The following is a 19,175-nucleotide window of genomic DNA, read 5'->3' on the forward strand; positions in this document are numbered from 1 at the left end:
GTGTGTTATGCACTAAACGTAGTGAGAGAGGGGATTCTGGGTGAGATAAACAGCAGCACAATTTGTCTTCACCCCTCTGTCTCTCGTGTGTGTTCACAGCCACATTGCTTCCCAGTACTACAAACATACCATCTTTGTTTGTGTGTATTGGAGGGGTCGTGACTGTCATGTGACAGCACTGCCCATTTACCTGGTCGAAAGACACGCCACCTGCCAATCAGGTTTTGACCCCTCCTCGCCCATTAATGCACACCTAATCATTGGCCCCTTTAATTAGTCTTGTACTTGACCTCGGCCTTTGTAATCAGCTTGCCTGGCACCGAGCCATTGGCTTCCTTGTGAATCACCTGGGCTGGACTCATCAGCCCTGCTGCTCTATAAAGGAAGCCACGTGTGCTCGACCCTTTCTCTTTCATGCTACCTCCGAGGGACCACCCTGCCGTTGGTGAATTGTGCATTGAATAGGGTTAGGGGTGTGGGTATCATCCCTAATATCATAAGAGCCGTGCCCAAACAGAGTCAAGGGGTGTCAGGTATTGTATTGACTTTTCCCTTGGTTGTGTGTGTGTGTGTGTGTGTGTGTGTGTGTGTTTGCGTGCATGTGCGTGTACTTTGTTCCCATGCTATTGTATTAATTGTCTGGGTGTGTTTTATTGTGGGTCCAACTACTGTAAATTGTGTGCGTGTTGCTTCTGTTGCCATTTTCCCACGTTCGCCTTCTGTAAATAAAATCCTTTACTACCAAGGTTGTGTCCAGAGTCCTCGCCTTTGAGACCTATCGAATCTGTTTCCTCACTTACAACATTGTGCCATAATCCACTTTGTCATTTAATTCAAAGTAAATTCAGAGTACATACATGTCACCACATACAACCCTGAGATTCTTTTTCTGTAAGCATACTAAGCAAATCTACAGTAACTGTGAACAGCATCAATTGCCAGGGCAAATAGAGATATAAATAACAAGCATGAAGTAACAGGGTAAAAGAGTCCTTAAATGAGTATAGCTACCCCTTTGTTCAAGAGCCTGATGATTGAGGGGGTAGCAACTGTTCTTGAAGCTGTTGGTGCAAGTCCTAAAGCACCTGTACCTTCTACCTGATGGTAGCAGCAAGAAATGAGCATGGCCTGGGTGGTGAAGATCTTTGATAATGGGTGCTGCTTTTCATTATTTCCATGGCATCATTCCATGTAGTTGTGCTCAATGGCTGGGAGGGTTTTACCTGTGATGTACTGGGCCGAATCCACTACCTTATATAGGATTTTCTGCTCAAAGACATTGGTGTTCCTGTACCAAGCCATAATGCAGCCAGTCAGCAGACTTTCCACCACACATCTATAGAGGTCTGCCGATGTTTTTAATGACATGCTAAACCTCCGCAGACTCCTGAGGAAATAGAGGTTTTTCTTGTGTTTTCTTTGCAATTATATTTATATGATGGGTCCAGGCCAGGTTGTCTGATATAGTGACACCCAGGAATTTAAAGTTACTGACTCTCTATCACTGATCCTCCAATGATTACTGGCTCACGGACCTCTGGTTTCCCTCTCTTGAAGTCTACAATCAGTTCCTTGTCCTTATTGATATTGAGTGAGAGGTTGTTGTTATCACAACACTCAGCCAAATTTTCATCCTTCCTCCTGTATGCTGATTCATCACCACCTTTGATATGGCCCACAACTGTGGTGTCATCAGTAAACTTGTATATGATGTTGGAGTTGTATTTAGCCACACAGTCGTAGGTGTAAAGCAGGAAGAGCAGAGAGCTAAGTATACATCTCTGCGGTGCTCCTGTGCTAATGAAAATTGTGGAGGAGATGTTGTACCAATCTGAACCGACTGAGGTCTACAAGAGAGGAAATCCGGGATCCAATTACACAAGTGGGTATTGATGCCTAGGTCTTGGTGCTTACTGATTAGTTTTGAAGGGATGATGGCGTTAAATGCTGAGCTGTAATCAATAAAGAGCATTCTGATGTTTGCATCTTTGCTGCCCAGATTTTCCGTGGTTGTGTGAAGAGCCAATGAGACAGCATCTGCTGTAGACCTGTTGCATCAGTAGGTGAATTGGAGCGGGTCCAAGTCGCCACTCAGACTGGAGCTGATATGCTTCAACACCAGCCTCTCTAAACACTTCATCACTGTGGGTGTAAGTGCCACTGGGCGATAATCACTTAGACAGGTTACCACGCTCTTCTTGGGCAAAGATACGATTGAAGCCTGCTTGAAGCAGATGGGTACCACACACTGCCTAAATGAGAGGTTGACGATAACTATGAACACAACAGCCAGCTGGTCAGCACAGGTCTTCAGTACTTGACCAGGTACTCCATCCAGATTGGACGTTTTCCTTGGATTCACTCTCTTGAAGCAGCCTACACATCATCTTCAGATACAAAGACCAAAGAATCACCAGAGACATGGAGGTGATTGAGTTCATCTGGTGATTGAGTTTTTCTGGTGATCAAAGCGAGCATAGAAGGCATTGAGTTCATCTGGAAGTGAAGCTCTGCTGTCCCCTATGCCTCAGGATTTAACTTTGTAGGAGGCTATGGCATTCAAACCCTGCCACAGCTGTCAAGCATCCCTCACTGATTCCAGTCTAGTCCAGACCCCACTCCTCCCTGCTCTTCAGCCAATCAAATCTAATTATTTAATCCTTTCATATTTATATTCTAAATGCAAAACAATGTGCATATACTGTGGATTTAACAACATACTATTGTGGTGAATTCAAGCAATTTTTGAAAAATTGCATGTGCTTGGCCCTGTTCACACCTCCAACATGAATTATCATATGTTGGCAAATGTAGTCGAATACAAGTTTGGTTGTACTTCCTTTCATCATTTGGGCTGTTCTTCAGTTGTTCTGTCTGTTCCTATTCTATTGTGTCCAGAGGTTCAGCAAGAAAGGACATTGCCAGCCCATTAGTAGATCTACTTTTCTGCCTGGTAAGTTTTGTGAACTGGAGACCGCTAAAGACGTGCGTTGCCCAAATACCTCATCTGAAGACTATCCCCATGGGAACATGGAGGGAAGATGTAGTCCCACAACAATGGTGTATAACTTGATCTCTGTCTCCATCTAGTAGATCATTTAGCAGAGGTCAGCAAGTAGCTGAATGGAGTTCAAGGAGTTGAATGGAAGCTTCTAACAGGAGGTTCAAGAGCAGAGCAAGTGAAATTATAGGGTTTCAGTGAATTATAGGGAGACTTAACAATGTTTCTTTGTGGTCAGGACACATAGAGAAAGACAGGGGTCCCTTTGTATTCAACAAAAGATAAATGTCTTACTAGAAATCATGTAAACTGAGGTTTCATAGTGTGGCGTGACAAATCTGGAATTTTTGTATTTTGCATTCAAGGACAAATGTACAAAAAATACTATTGGGTTTTGATTTTAATTAGAAAATGATGATGCATTGACTCTGTACATGTCCCTGATCAGCTCAGAAGTTTGACTTCAGCATATAATTAGAAAAATAGCTGTTTTTTTTTTAGTCAATACTATAGCAAGACTATGAAACATGATGTAGAAACATGTTTCAATTTAACATCTGCTGCTCTTCTCTTTGTTCTTCCATTATCCCTAGATTAATCAAACTAGCTCTTACATGGCTCATATTTTGAGATGCCATTTCAGGAGAGAGGCACTCACACCAGTGGATTGTGGGAATTTTACATCAGGGACGTTACCCAGTCAGGCATTGCTCCAATACTGGAAGTCACAAAGGCCATGTAGCAGAGGAATACTCTGTCAGCTATGGCTCAGCGGGAAGTTCTCTCAGATTTTAAGTCAGTAGGTCATTAAATGACTTGAGCAATTAATTTAAGGCAATCCTCAAACACTACATTGTTCCAGGTAAGATCTTTCAGAAGTAGTTTTAAATCCAGGCATTAGTCTTCTCGGCAACACACACAAAATGCTGGAGGAACTCAGCAGGTTGGGTGGCATCTATGGAAATGAATAGATAGCCAATGTTTTGGGCTGAGACCTTTCTGGATTTCCAGCATCTGCAGGCTTTCTCATGTTTATAATAGTCTTCTCAGGAGAGGATGTTTGCAATTTCATGATGCTAGTCTCAAATGTAGCAGGGACATTATCATCACAAATATTTATCTTTCAACTGGCATCTCCTCTCACACCTGCTCATTCCTGTCACAGCTGTTTCTGTGATCCTCTCCACATGCTACTTTCTGCTCATTTCTGGCTTACAAACACTGGGTTATGAACAGTTTTCAGGAACAGAACCATGTTGTTACCTGGGGATTGGCTGTAGGGCTGGGTGCCAGAGTGTGTGTTATGGAACTATACCTGGGAAATAGGAAATTCAGCTTTTGTCAAACACTACAGAGAGAAGATGAAGTTTTCTTTTCCAGGTGTCCCACCAGGAGGCCAGCCAGACTTGCTAATTGTTGGGCAAGGAAGCTTTTGAGGTAAAGTGCCACAATACAGGAAAGACCCCACAATTTAATTGGAGGGGAGATGTAAGCAGAGTTTCAGAAGGGTAGAGATGTTTTGGGGATGAAATTCTGATAATGCCAGAGAGTATTGATTCCAGGAACTCTGTGTGACTTGGAAGGCAAACTATCATAGGGAAGAGTGGTCAGAACCTTAGCTTCCCAGACTGACTAAAACCCTAGTTTGCAGGGCTGGCACCATAAATAACCTTGTGATAAAACTCATCCGCCATGGATTTGACACTCCTCGTTTTTATATTTGGTACTTCCCAAGATTTGATGAATGTAGCCAGCATGAGTTTAAACAACTAATAACTGTACTACCCCCAAGGGCAGATTAGTGACCCACTTCTAGTCTCTTCCTCTTAAAGTGGAAATAGGTAATTCAGTTAGGTTTGAATTTGAAATTTCATTGAGCATTTTAACTGACCATTTCATCTATGTATTTTCTTATGCTTAAAATTGTTCCCAACGTACTTCAACTTCAAAGACTAACAAAAAGATTAGATATATTATTGGCTTCTGCCCCAAGAACAAAACCTACTGCTATGTTTAGTAACTCCAAAAACTAATCAAAAGAAATACATGGGAGCCCGGGAAATATGCCTACTTCATTTTTACTTTAGTGAGGCACTAACATATGACATGATGTAATGACATATGCCATTCATGTACTTTTACATATAACCCGTAATGAATTATGTAAACAACAGAGTGCTTAATTAAACAGAATATTTACAATATTACTCAAATATTACTGATATATTAAATACACAACACTCCGCCCTGCTTAGCTATCAATGCCAACTCAATATAGAATGCATCTTAACTATGTAAACAGTATACTTCAATATATAATACTGCCAAGATTGCATGATCCTGCCTTTAGAATATTTTTCTCTGGGATGTATCGACCCTATGGCTTCTGAATTGCTTTCAGAAACTCCAGCCATTGCTCCTTAGCAGGGATGATGGAAGAGCAGCAATGGGTAGAGTTTCTGGGAGCAATTTGGAAGGTGCATGATAGATACATCCCTAAAAAAGAAGTATTCTAAAGACAGGATAATGCAACCGTGGCTGACGAGAAGTCAAAGCCAACATAAAAGCTAAAGAGAGGGCATATAATAGAGCAAAAATTATTGGAAAGTTAGAGGATTGTGAAGCTTATAAAAAACAACAGAAGGCAACTAAAAAAGTCGTTAAAAAATGTCAGTGCTAGATCCTTTGTTGTTTGTCATCTATATCAATGACCTGGATGATAAAGTGCTTCACTGGATCAGCAGATTTATGGATGACAGCAAGACTGGGGGTGTAGTGGACAGTGAGGAAGGCTATCATGGATTGCAGAGGGATCTGCATCAGCTGGAAAAATGGGCTAAAAAGTGGCAGTTGGAACTTAATGCAGACAAGTGCAAGGTTTTGCACTTCGGTAGGACGAACCAGGGTAGATCTGACACAGTGAATGGTAGGGCACTGGAGAGTGTGGCAGAACAAAGGGATCTGGGAATACAGGTCCATAGTTCATTGAAAGTAGAGTCACAGGTAGATAGGGTTGTAAAAAAAGCTTTTGGCACATTGGCCTTCATAAATCAATGCATTGAGTACAGATATGGGATGTTACGTTGAAGTTGTATAAGACATTAGTGAGGCCTAATTTGGAATATTATGTGCAGTTTTGGTCACTTATCTACAGGAAAGAGAACAAGTTTGAAAGAGAACAGAGAAAAATTATAAGGATGTTGCTGGGTCTGAAGGTCCTGAGTTATAAGAGAAGTTTGAATAGGTTAGGACTGTACTTTTTAGAACATAGAAGACTGAGAGAAGATTTGATACAGGTGTACAAAATTATGAGTAGTATAGATAGGATAAATGCAAACAGGCATTTTCCACTGAGGTTGGGTGGGACTACAACCAGAGGTCATGGGTTAAGGGTGAAAGGTGAGAAGTTGAAGGGCAACATGAGGGGGAACTTCTTCACTCAGAGGGCCGTGAGAGTTTGTAATGATCTGCCAGCACAAGTGGTGCATACGAGCTCAATTTCAACTTTTAAGAGAAGTTTGGAAAGCTACATGGATATTAGGGGTATGGAGGGCTGTGATCCTGGTACAGGTCAATGGGACTAGGTAATTTAAAATGTTTTGGCATGGACTAGATGGGCTGAAGGGCTGTATTTCTCTATGACTCCAAAGAAGAAAGAGATGGAATATGAAGGTAAGCTAGCCAATCATATTGAAGAGGATACCGAAGTTTCTTCAGATATATAAAGAGTAAAAGAGCAGTGGGAATAGATATTGGACCACTGGAAATTGATGCTGGAGAGGTAGTAATAAGGGAAATGGTGGACAAAATAAGTATTTTGCATCAGCCTTTGCTGTGGAAGACACTAGCAGTATGCTGGAAGATCAAGATGGTCAGAGGGCAAAAGTGAGTGAGATTACCATTACCAGCGAGAAGGTGCTTGAGAAACTGAAAGGTCTGAAGGTAGATAAATCACCTGGATCAGATTGTCTACACCCCAGTACTTTGAAAGTGGTGGCTGAAGAGATTGTGGAGGCATTAGTAATAATCTTTCAAGAGTCAATAGATTCTGCCATGGTTCTGGACAATTGGAAAATTGCAAATGTCAATCCACTCTTCAAGAAGGGAGATAGGCAGAAGAAAATAAATTATAGGCCAATCAGTCTGACCTCTGTGGTTGGGAAGATGGTGGAGTTGATTGTTAAGGATGTGGTTCCAGAGTACTTGGAAGCACATGATAAAATAAGCCTAATTCAGCATGGTTTCTTTAAGGGAAAATCTTGCCTGACAACATCTGTTGGAATTCTTTGAAGAAATAGCAGGCAGGATAGACAAAGGAGAACTGGTTGATGTTGTGTGCTTGGATTTTCAGAAGACCTTTGAAAATGTGTCACACATGAGGCTGCTTAACAAGTTAAGAGTCCATGGTGTTACAGGGAAGATACTAGCATGGACAGTATTTACTGACTCTCAAGAGGCAAAGAGTGGGAATAAAGGGAGCCTTTTCTGGTTGGTTGCTGGTGACTAGAGTTCTGCAGGGGTCTGTGTTGGGACTACTTCTTATTATGATACATGTCAATAATTTGGATGACAGAATTGTTGGCTTTGTAGCCGAGTTTGCGAGTGATACAAAGATAGGTGCTGGGGTAGGTAGTGTTGAGGAAGCAGAGAGGTAACAGAAGGACTTAAATGGATTAGGAGAACGGGCAAAGAAGTTGCAGATGGAATACAGTATTGGGAAGTGTATGGTCCTGCATAGAAGAAATAAAAGTGTATACTATTTTCTAAATGGAGAGAAAATTCAAAAATCTGAGGCGCAAAGGGATTGGGAGTCCTCATGAAGGATTTCGTAAAGGTTAGTTTGTCAGTGGAGTCTGCGGTGAGCAATACAAATGTGATGTTAGGATTCATTTAAAGGTGACTAGAATATAAAAGCATGGATGTAATTTTGAGGCTTTATAAGACACTGGTGAGGCCTCATTTGGAGTATTGTGAGCAGTTTTGAGCCGCTGATCTAAGAAATGATGTGCTGTCATTGGGGAGAGTTCAAAGGACTTCCACAAAAATGATTCCAGGATGGAAAGGCTTGTCATATGAGGAGTATTTGATGGCTCAGGGCCAGTATTCACGGGAATTCAGACAAAGGTCTTTTCTAGTTTCCCTTTGCATCATCTCTGCTGTAGTAGGGAGACTTTTGATTTGCTCTAGGGAGAATACTTCAAGTGGAGTGTATTCTTTTGTAATTTTTCAGATATTTTCTTTTCCAGGGTAAATGGGACAATCTATCAGCATTTCCATTACTAGTTGTCCTCTTGAATTCAATCTTGTAATTGTGTCCTCCAAGAAAAAGAGCCCATCCCTGCATTCGTGCTGCTACTGTTAGTGGAACACCTTTCTGTGAATTGAAAATGGACACCAGTGACTGATGATCAGTAATGAGGGTAAGCTCTCCCCCATACAAGTACTGGTTGTAACGTTTTGCTCCCCAAACCAGACTCGAGGCCTCTCTGTCAACTGTGCGCAATTTTTCTCTGCAGCGGTAAGGGAACATGAGGACTTTGGGGCGTTCATTTCCATCACTCATATCGTGTACATGACTGCACCTACACCATAAGGCAAGCTTCATTGGATGATGTGGATCATAATATATCAGTCCATTTACTTTACTTTTTTGAAAGCTACTTCACACTGTTTTGTCCATTGCCATTTCTTCCCAATCAGTGGTAAAGGGCTGGGGCACAGTAGCCAGGTTTGGCAGGAACCTGTTACAATAGTTGACAAATCCTAAAAAGGACCGCAATTGTGACATGTCCTTTGGCCTTGTGGCATCCACCACTGCTTGAGTTTTCTCACCATACTTGTATAATACTTGGGCATCGATGGTGTGGCCACAGTAAGTGGTGCTTGGTTTAAAGATTTCACATTTGCTGCATCATGCTCTGAGCACATAAACATCTATTTTTTTTAAAACATTGTCTTGAGATTTTGGAGGATGTACCTTATCATCCTTGCTGGTTACAATGATGTCATCCAGACAACACTGAGTGCCTGGACAACCTTAGAACATCTGGTCAACAGCTTTCTGCCAGTGTACTACTCCAAAAATAAGCTTATTATAGCAATAAAACCCTTAGTGAGTGTTTATGTTGAGAAACACATAGGATTCTTCTATCTGCATCTGTAGGTAGGCCTGAGCTAAGTCTACTTTGCTGAATGTTTCCCTCCAGAAAGATTTGCAAAGATATCCTCTATCCTGGGCAGACAGTATTGATTTACTTTCAATACTGGGTTGATCGTTACCTTAAAGTCACCACAGATCCTGATAGACACATCCTTCTTGGCTACTGGGACCACTGGCATTGCCTAAGGGGTCCACTCAACCTTGGAAAGAAGGACTTCAGCCTCCTTGCAATCTAGCTCAATGGTTACTTTATCACAGGTGCTATTAGGAACTGGATGGGCTTTGTAAACTTGGGTGTGATATTTTCATTTAATACAGTTTTACCCTTCATATGTTTGAGCTTTCCAAAGCCATTCCTGTAGCATCATCCAGTAACTCTCATAATTCTGTTTCCCCTTCTTTACGCAGGGGATGTGGCATGAAAATTGTGGCTGGATCTCCAATCAAGTTCTTGTCCCTGCCGATCATGGTCCCACAATTTGGCCCTCCTGTTTTTACCACATACAAACCCAATGTGACTTTTGTTTGTTGTTACTGTTATGAATGACATTCCCACAGGAGTTATCTTTTCTCCAGTATGTTATTATTTGGATATCTGCAGGCTTCAGTTCAGTATCTTTGAAATCCATTCAAACTCATTGTGGAATGACTGAAACAGCTGAGCCATTGTCTGATTCTATTTTAGTTAATTCGCCATTCTGGTGTAAGCCATATTGCTCGTCTATTGTTAGTTTTCTCATTGTAAATCTTAAGGCTACCCATTGCTGGGTCACTCTTATCATTACCAGACTTTTCATCAACAGTATGGAGATTAGTGCTGGTTTTGAAACTGCAACTTGGCTTTTTATCTTTATCTTTTTCCCGTACCATCCATTTATTTATGTCAGCCCAACGTGCTCCTAGTAGGTGTCCTACTTTGTTAGATTTTCTGCAAGTTTCACCTTTAAACCTGCATTGGTCCGTCTGATGTATGTGAGCCCCTGCCACAATGGTAATGCAATTTGTTCAGCCAGGCAGGTTTCTGGTTAGACATTGCAATTTTATTCATGCTCACTTTTGTTCCTGACTGCAACTGTAGTGCATCTCTGGCTACTGTTTCCATTGATGCAGCTATTTTAATTGCTCTTTCAAATGAGAATTTCAGTTAGGAGCTGTTTTTGAATGCATTTATGAAACCTGAAGTCCTCTGCAATCTACAATGGCTTTGGTTCTAAATGTTCCTGCATTACGTTCATGATACAGCAAAGCTCATATAAGCTGGTTTGGTTGGAGCCATTAAACTTTTAAGCAAACTGTATGCTTTTCCGTACATTACATAGTAACTTTGGCACTCACTTTTTATTTGCTATTTCATTTGCTTTAAAATACTGATCAATTTGTTCAGTACACATCAGCCAGTTTTCTATTGTGCAATCAAATGCATCTATGTTTTCAATATAGCCAGCCATTTTTGCATTTTTAAAATTTATTATTACTATCACCTGGTACTCACTGTTTATGAGCCCATGAATTTTGTCTGATTTCTGCCTTTTTTTAACTCAAACATCTCTTTCCCTTCACAAAGAAACATGTGGTGTGCTTTTCAAAAAATTCAGACGTTTCTCTCTCTCCTTGCAAAGAAAAAAATGTGCTGCAGTTCAACAGGAAGGTGGTCATCCTGGGTTTATTTTAAAACTTCCTTGTTGCCACTGCTCTGTTTTCTAACTCCTAAAACTAATCAAAAGAAAAACATGGGAAAACATATCTACATTTTTACTTTAGTGAAGCGCTCTTATATTAATTGGTGGTGCAATGACATATGCCATTCACATATACCCCATTTCTATGTGATTGCCTTTTTCATATAAGCCATAATGAATTATGTTAACAATCAAGAATGCTTAATCAAACAATACATTTACAATGTTACTCAAATATTACAGAAATATTAAATACACAGCACCTATGGCTAAGTGTTAAATAATTTATCTCCCAGTGTACTACAACCCTCACTTTTATTAATTCACAAGATTTTCCACATCACCTGCAAGGCCAACATTTGTTGTTCATCCCTAAGTATCTTTAAGAAGATAGAGTGGAGTTGTCATTATGAACCACGATATTTCACGTGCTAAAGGCACTCCAGAACAATTTGATAATACTGAGCATCTCCGAAGACTAGTTAAAAGTACACTACTTTGCTCTAGGTCAGGTACTATGTATAGAACAGTAGGAGTGCTTCCCAAAAGTATATTAATGGGTTCTTGATATTTATTAATGATTTTAGACGAAGGAACCAAATGTAATATATCTAAGTTTGTGGGCAATAATAAATAGGGTGGGATGATGAATTGTAAGAACGATGGCAGAACAGGTAATATGGCTGTCATACAGTGGTAGAGATCTTGTTTCAATCCTGACCTCTGCTCTCTGTGTGGAGTTGCACATTCATGACTGAACTTCCCAGGATTCTTTGCTCTCCCATCCCCACCCAACCCCCATATCCCAAGGAGTGATGGTTGGTAATTAATTGGTTATCATAAATTACCATGAGAATATCCGTGTGGTAGAGGAATCGTAGGAAAGATAATGCACACATGAAAGAGAGTAAGTGGGGGGATTGGATGGATTGGGTTTCTCCAAGAGCTAGCAAAGCCTTAGTGAACTTAATAGCCTCTTGTACTGTATGAAATATGAGAAAGCAAGAAAACAGATTGAACAAGATGGCAAAAACAAGGCAGGTGCAATGTAATAGGGATAAATCAAGTTATCCATTTTAGTAGGAAAAAACATTTAATTAAATAGTATTAGATTGGAATGTGTTACCTATAAAGAGTTAATAATGTTAACTATTCAAATTATCTTCCTATGACAGCCAACACACTATTTGTTAAGTGTTAACAAATAGCGTTGGTGTTCATAGGAAGAGAATTTGAGTGCAGATGCAAGGATGTCTTGCTGCAATTAGAGATGGCCTTGGTGTGACCGTGCCTGGTGTATTGTGTACAGCTTTGGTCTCCTTATTTAGGAAATGATACACTTGCCGTGAAGTACAGTGAACATTCACGAGACTGACTCCTAGGTTGGTGGGATTGCTGTACAAAGATGGATAAAGTCAACTAGGTTTGCATTTACCAGAACTTGAGAGGGGATCTAACTAAAACTTAAATCTGATGGGGTAAAACAAATGAGATGTGGAAAGGATGTTTTCTTTGCCTGAGTTGTATAGAATAAGAGGTCTAAGTTCTCAGGATACAAAGCAAAGAGATTTAAAGCTGAGATGAGGTCAATTTTCTTCACTGAGGAGGTGGTGTACATGTGCAATTTCCTGCCACAGGGGCCAGTTCAATTCATATTTTTACTTCAAGGGATAGAAAAATTTCTAGATGTACAATGGAATGTTGGGAGAATTCAAGAGATGGAATGATCGGCATTACCCAGATTTGTAATTACTTATCTCCAGATCATTAGTTGAAGCCTCTGGATAATGTATCCACAGTAGATTATCATGAGTTCCTCCGAATCTTTGGGGACAGGCTCAATGTACAGAGCCCATGCAGTAACTTGTGCTCTGGATTTTATTGGAGTGGGCAGATGAAGTGTTTATCTCATTGGGTTCAGTTATCAACGGCCAGAGCTGCAGAAAGCTCTTTTTCTCTCATCACCAGAGGAAGTTGGATGTCTTTTTCGCTTACAGTTTTTTTTTCTAGAAGAATTCCAAAGCCTTTCTAAATTTGAATTTGTGTAGGTTTCATTTGGCAAGCAGTGGGTTTGACCTGGCTTGAATACAAATGCTGAAAACTGGTGGCTTTTCTGGAATCTACAGAAACACTGAAAACAAGCTTATACTCCGATCCAAGAATAACAATTCCTTACAAAATCTACTTGTCAGGATCCAGCTGAGCTTGGGAACTATTAAACTTGCCCCAGACTCTCACAGAAACAAAGTAAATGGCACAATACTCCCCAATGACTGACATGTCTGTTTCTGCTTTGTATCAGCTCTTATATAAGACCAAAAATAAATCTCTCTTAATTCATTGGCTGATTGCTCACCATTCATGCTCCCCAGAGGACGAGTGTTTGGCTTTCTTTCACCATGTTAAATAAATGTCCCCTGTTCTAACCCTACTTGGTTTAATTGCTCTGGAAACAAGCATCTTCTCGAAGCTGCTTGGAAGGTAAAGACACATCTCCAGCAACTTAGTGCCTGTATTGCATGGCAGGTTTGATTCAACCAAAAAAAAATTGCGATGTTTTAAATATAGATACAATACAGCCTATTAATTTCAAAGGCAAATCAGATTTGCTGATGGATTATTTAGTTAATTTGCTGGCAGTTAATCTGGTGAAACACTGTTTAATTCATTTATCAGTCTAGGGAATGTGAATTCAAATCCCACTGTGTCAGTTCGAAAGCAGTCTTAGAGATATTATTGTTAATACGTGACTGGCTTCCTCATATCCTTAAGGGATGAAAGCTGCTGTCTTCAACCAGTCTGGCATGCACATGAATCCACTCTTACACAACAGTTGTTGATCTGTAACTTCCCTCGGAAGTGACCCATTAAGTAAACTATGACAAAGGTTATCAAGCAGTTGCCCCACAAATGGCAGGAGTTCAAGAATAAGGCCCAACAGCAATGTTTAGCACAAAGAGGACTGAACAAAAATTGCACCGACATCCTGAAACTTAATAAAACAAAAATTTGGAACTAAATCACGGAGCAGTCATGGTTCAATCAAGAATCCATATTAAATTAACTGCAAGCTTTGGTTATGTTTCAATGGAGTTATAGAGAGGAATAACATAGAAACAGATATTTTACTTATTGAGTCTGCACTGACTACCGTTAAGCTGAAAGGCTTGAAATTCTGTTATGTAGGTTTTCATGCGTTAAAAAGTGCATTAAGATGAGACGTGTATAGATCCCAAAGGGACCTCACATAATTTAGCGCAGTTGGAAAGTTCAAAGTAAATTTATTATCAAAGTACAGATATGTCACCATATACAAACCTGAGATTCATTTTCTTGTGGGCATACACAATAAATCCAAGCAACACAAGATAATCAATGAAAGACCGCATCCAACAGGATGGACAAACAGCCAATGTGCAAAAGACAGAAAACTCTGCAAATACAAAAGAAAAAAAAACTAAATAAGGCAATAAGTATCAAGGACATGAGATGAAGAGCCCTTGAAAGTAGGTTGCAGGAACAGTTCGGTGGTGGAGCAAGTGAAGTTGAGTGAAGTTATCCCCTCTGGTTCAAGAGCCTGATTTTTGAGGAGAAGGAACTGTTGCTGAATCTGGTGGTGTGGGTCTTGAGACTTCAAATGGCAGCAGTGAGCAGAGGGCAGAGCCTGGGTGTTGAGGGTCCATGATGATGTATGCTGCCTTCCTGAAACGACTGTCCATGGAGATGTGCTCAGAGGTGGGAGGGCCTCATCTGGGCCATACCCACTTCTTTTGTTTTCCATTCAAAGGCAGTAACTTTTCCATACCAGGCCAAATGCAACCAGTCAATATACTCTCCACCACACATCTATAGAGGTTTGTGAAAATTTTAGATGTCATGCTGAATCTTCGTGAACTCCTAGGGAAATAGAGGCACTGCCATGCTTTCTTCGCAATAGCTCTTACGTGCTAGGCCCAGGTTACTCCTCTGAAATGATAACACCGAGAAATTTGAAGTTGCTCACCATCTCCACTCCAGGTCCTCTGATGAGAACTGGCTCGTGCACTTCCAATTTCCTCCCCCAGAAGTCAATAATCAGCTCCTTGGTCTTGCTGCCATCGAGTGAGAGGTTTGTCGCGACACCACTCAGCCAGATTTTCAATGTCCCTCCTATATGGTGATCCGTCCCCACCTTTGATTCATCCAATGACGGTGGTGTTGTCCGTAAACTTAAATATGGCATTGGAGCTGTGCTCAGCCACACAGGCGTGAGTGGAAAGCAAGTAGAGCAGGGCTAAGCACACAGCTTTGTGGTGCACCTGCGCTGATGGAGATTGTGGAAGAGATGTTGTTGCCAATCTGAACTGACTGGGGTCTGCAAGTGAGGGAATTGAGGATTCAATTGCACAAGGAGCTTTCAAGCCAAGGTCTTGAAGCTTATTGATTAGTTTTGAGGGGTTGATAGTATTGAATGCCAAGCAATAATCAATAAAGAGCATCCTAATATCTACATCTTTGCTGTACAGATGTTCCAGGATTGAGTGAAGAGTTGATGATTAGCATCTGCTGTGGACCTGTTGTGATGGTGGGCAAACTGAACCAGAGCCAAGTTGTTTCTCAGTCGAGAGTTGATATGTTTTTATCACCAACCTCTCAAAGCACTTCATTGCAGTGGATGTAAGTGATACTGGATGATAGTCATTGAGGCAAGTTCTTCTTGGGGATAATTGAAGCTTGCTTGAAACCGGTAGGTACCTCAGACTGCCAAAGCGAGAGGTTGAGCACTCCAGGCAATTGATCAGGACAGGTCTTTAGTACTTCGCCAAGTGCCCCATGTGGGCCAGATGCTTTCCGTGGGTTCACCCTCCTGAAGGATGCTCTCATGTCAGCCTCAAGGACTGAAATCACAGGATCATCTGTGTTGTGGGAACTCATGGAAGTTCCTCCTTGTATTGACTGTCAAAGTGAGCATGGAAGGCAATGAGCTCATCTGGGAGCAAAGCCCTGTTGTCACCTACTGTATATCACTTGGTTTCACTTTGTAAGGGGTGACAGCATTCAAACCCTGCCATACCTGCTAAACATCCCTCAGTGATTCAAGTTTGATCCGGGATTGCCATATCACATGTGAGGTCGCTTTCTGGGGATTGTGCCTGGACCTCTTGTATTTTACTCGGTCGCCAGACCTGAATGTCTCTGATCTGCCCCTCAGCAGATTGCAGATCTCATGGTTCATCCAGGACTTCTGGTTGAGGAACATTGAATATGTTTGTGGGGACACACTTGTCTGTGACTGTTTTTAAAAAGTGCTTGACTATCCCCGATGAGTCCTTGAGTGTGACCCGGTCCACCGAGTCAAGGCAATCCCATAGTAGCTCCTCTGCCTCCTGCAACCACCTCTTCGATGTCCTCATCTCTGGAGCCTTGCTCCTTAGCATCCGCCTGAATGCAGGTAGGAGACGGACAGCCAAGTGATCACATTTCCCGAAATGGGGTCTAGGCATTCCTAATCATGGTATAGCGCTGGCCAAGTGTGTTGGGACTCCTGGTGCTGCAACTTATATGCTGATGATAACTGGGCAGAGGTTTCTCCAAACAAGCCTGATTGAAGCTCCTGACTGTGATTTGAAGTGCGTTGGTGTGGGCTGTTTCTTGTTTGATGATGGCAGAGCTCAATATCTTGAGTGCCTGATTTACGGAAACACTACATTGGTACTTCACATGGCAGGCAGAAACAGCAACACGTCCCACTGCTTCAAGCGGAGTTTGTGTCTAGCAACCTGCACATGATCTATTCAAAGCCCACAATGATAAATTAAGTAAATCTGTTCACAGTTTCTGCTGGATTAAGTGGCTCATTTTGTGTAAGTCGCTCTTAGTGCAGGTGAGTAATAAGAGAATCAGGGTGGAGTTTGTGGGCATGTGAGGGAGAAATAGCTACAGGGAAATATGAAAAACATGGGGACACAAGAGATGCTGGACTGTGGAGCAGCAAACAACCTCCTGGAGGAACTTGGCAATCAAGCAGAATCTGGGTGCAGAAAGGAATTGTCCACAAGATGGGAATGTTCTAACAGCTATCATAGACTTTCTATGCTGAATGGCTTCCTCGTAGGTTGTGAGAAGAATGAATGAGGGTATGACATCCCTATCCAGTCTGGTAGACCATTAATACCTTCAGTTACCAGCAGCAAGTGCAGGTTGGGGTGTTTTTTCTTCATGCTGCAGGCTAATTGCACTGTGGTACTTATATCAACCTAAGAGAACGTTTCCACATGTAGAGACAAAGAATTTAGAATACAGCAATATTAGTGAGTTTCCCAGAAATTGTTGATAATTTCCAAGAAGCTAGACAGCAGTGAGAATGTGAAATCTCCTAACACAGGCAGAGATTGAAATGGTTAATTTTGGTGAATGTAAAGCCATTTCATGCCATTAAATGAGAATGTGCACTATTATTGAAATCAAGTTTATCACCACTGTTTTATGATGAGAAGTTTGCTTTTTTAAAGTGCAGATACATAAATTAGTATAAATTACAAAATAAATGTCTTCCTCCTAGACTTTAGTTTCTGAGGTATCTTTAGTGGAAAATGAATTTGCAAAACAACCCATCAATTTCATACCAATGCTGTTTTAAAAAGACTAACAGCAAAAATCTGCCAGAAGCTTGCGTTTTCCTTGCCATAGGTAGCACGTTAATAAATTTAATCATATGCTGTATTCCCTTTCCATAAATTCTAGGCCATGGTTTTTGAACAATAAGTTCCTGTTACTGATTACCACTGCAAAACAACACTCATTCCTTCTCTCCTCTCTTTTCATGTAAAATCACGTTTACTCCCACTAATTTCATTACAACAACTCTGCTGGAATCAATTCTCTGCTCTCTAATCTCTCTAACCTACTTTTTCCCCTTTCTCAACAATTAAATTCCCCTTGTCCTATTTACTCTAATCAGCATAACTCTTGTACCCTTCATCTCAAACTTTCCACCCCAATTCCACTGTTCCCATTTAAACCTGCCTATAACTTCCAAAATTTTAATCATCAATAAGGCTTTGCCTCACCATTTTCTCTTTTTCCATTACTATATACGACTTTCTGCCTTTCCAAAACCAACCAATATTGCCTTTGCCAGCTGTAGGAGATGTATTTTTATATTATTTTCTCAAACCCACTCTTTGAATTGCAACTTATTTAGCTTGGCATGCTGCCATTGTTATGCTGTCTGTGGTGGATGTTCTTTTTTCAATAAATTTGTCTTGCCACATTCTCTGTGTTATTATAGATTATTTCTGAGCTACTCACAAACCTGTGCTATGGTCATTTTCCACCGTGGTTATCTCTAACTAAAAATGCTTGTTGCTCATAATTGTTTTATTACCAGTAGATCATGATGCATCTCTACAGCATGTATGATTGGCAACGTATTGCTTTGAAATCTTCTATTCTATTTCTTGACATCACTCTTTTGTCACTTACTTTCTTAAATTCCTGAAGTTCCTCCTTGAGCAATTTACATAATTGTACCTGTTTGCCAACTATTAGTAACTACACATTGAAATTCCTCATTTGATGCACTATCAATTACTCCAAAAGACTGGAAGTAGAGTAAATACTGAAAGGCTTTTATTAACAGTAATTGGTCCAAAGTCCATGCTGAGTATCTCCCCTGGACTGAGAGGAGCTGCAGTGGCACAATCGCCTTTATTTAGGGTTCTGTGGGAGGAGCCACAGGAGCAGTCAGCAGAGGGGCGTGTCCAGGCATGTCCTGACAGGTAACCCAGTTACAACATATATATATATATAGTTTACCACATCATTAAACAGTGAAGAAGTTCCGGATATCCTCAGACCATCACACGTGCAATAAAAATGCAAAACCTTTATTTCTATGAATTATATTTCAAGTGGGGTGCAAAGGTATTATTATATTACTGTTTATGAGAATGTGTTGTGCTGTGCATAAAATATCCAGTTTAATCACTGTAGATTAAATATTTGAATGTCTTTAAGGGTGGAGGCCTTTAGAATGATTTGAGATTGGGATTAGCTCTGATTCTATTGGTACTTGATATTCTACAGTGTAATTAATATCTTTTGCAGGTAAATATCTGGACGAAATGAACAGAGGGGCAATGCTGCAATCACAAAACATCACAAATTCATGCGTTGGGGCACATTTGAAACATACATTGTGCAATTGTTTACCTTTTGCTGTTCTAGCCAATTTACAAAGACTGACGTCTATTTCACTTCGGTAATATTAAAGCATCAAGATAAAAAATATCACAAACAACACGCAAAGAATCCGGAACGAATTATAAAACCTAATAGGCCTCCTCCGGAATAC

At 40.7% G+C, this 19,175-nt stretch overlaps 1 long non-coding RNA gene across 1 annotated transcript; it reads left to right on the forward strand.

Annotated features, from left to right (window-relative positions):
* The first annotated feature begins 402 nt into the window (after positions 1–402).
* On the forward strand, positions 403–10,007 carry LOC134351368 (uncharacterized). The gene is made up of 3 exons (XR_010019136.1): positions 403–533; positions 8,248–8,421; positions 9,570–10,007. It is a non-coding gene; the product is annotated as an uncharacterized LOC134351368 (long non-coding RNA).
* The last annotated feature ends 9,168 nt before the right edge of the window (positions 10,008–19,175 follow it).

Source organism: Mobula hypostoma, chromosome 9, assembly GCF_963921235.1.
Source record: "Mobula hypostoma chromosome 9, sMobHyp1.1, whole genome shotgun sequence".
In the NCBI taxonomy this organism is placed as follows: domain Eukaryota; kingdom Metazoa; phylum Chordata; class Chondrichthyes; order Myliobatiformes; family Myliobatidae; genus Mobula; species Mobula hypostoma.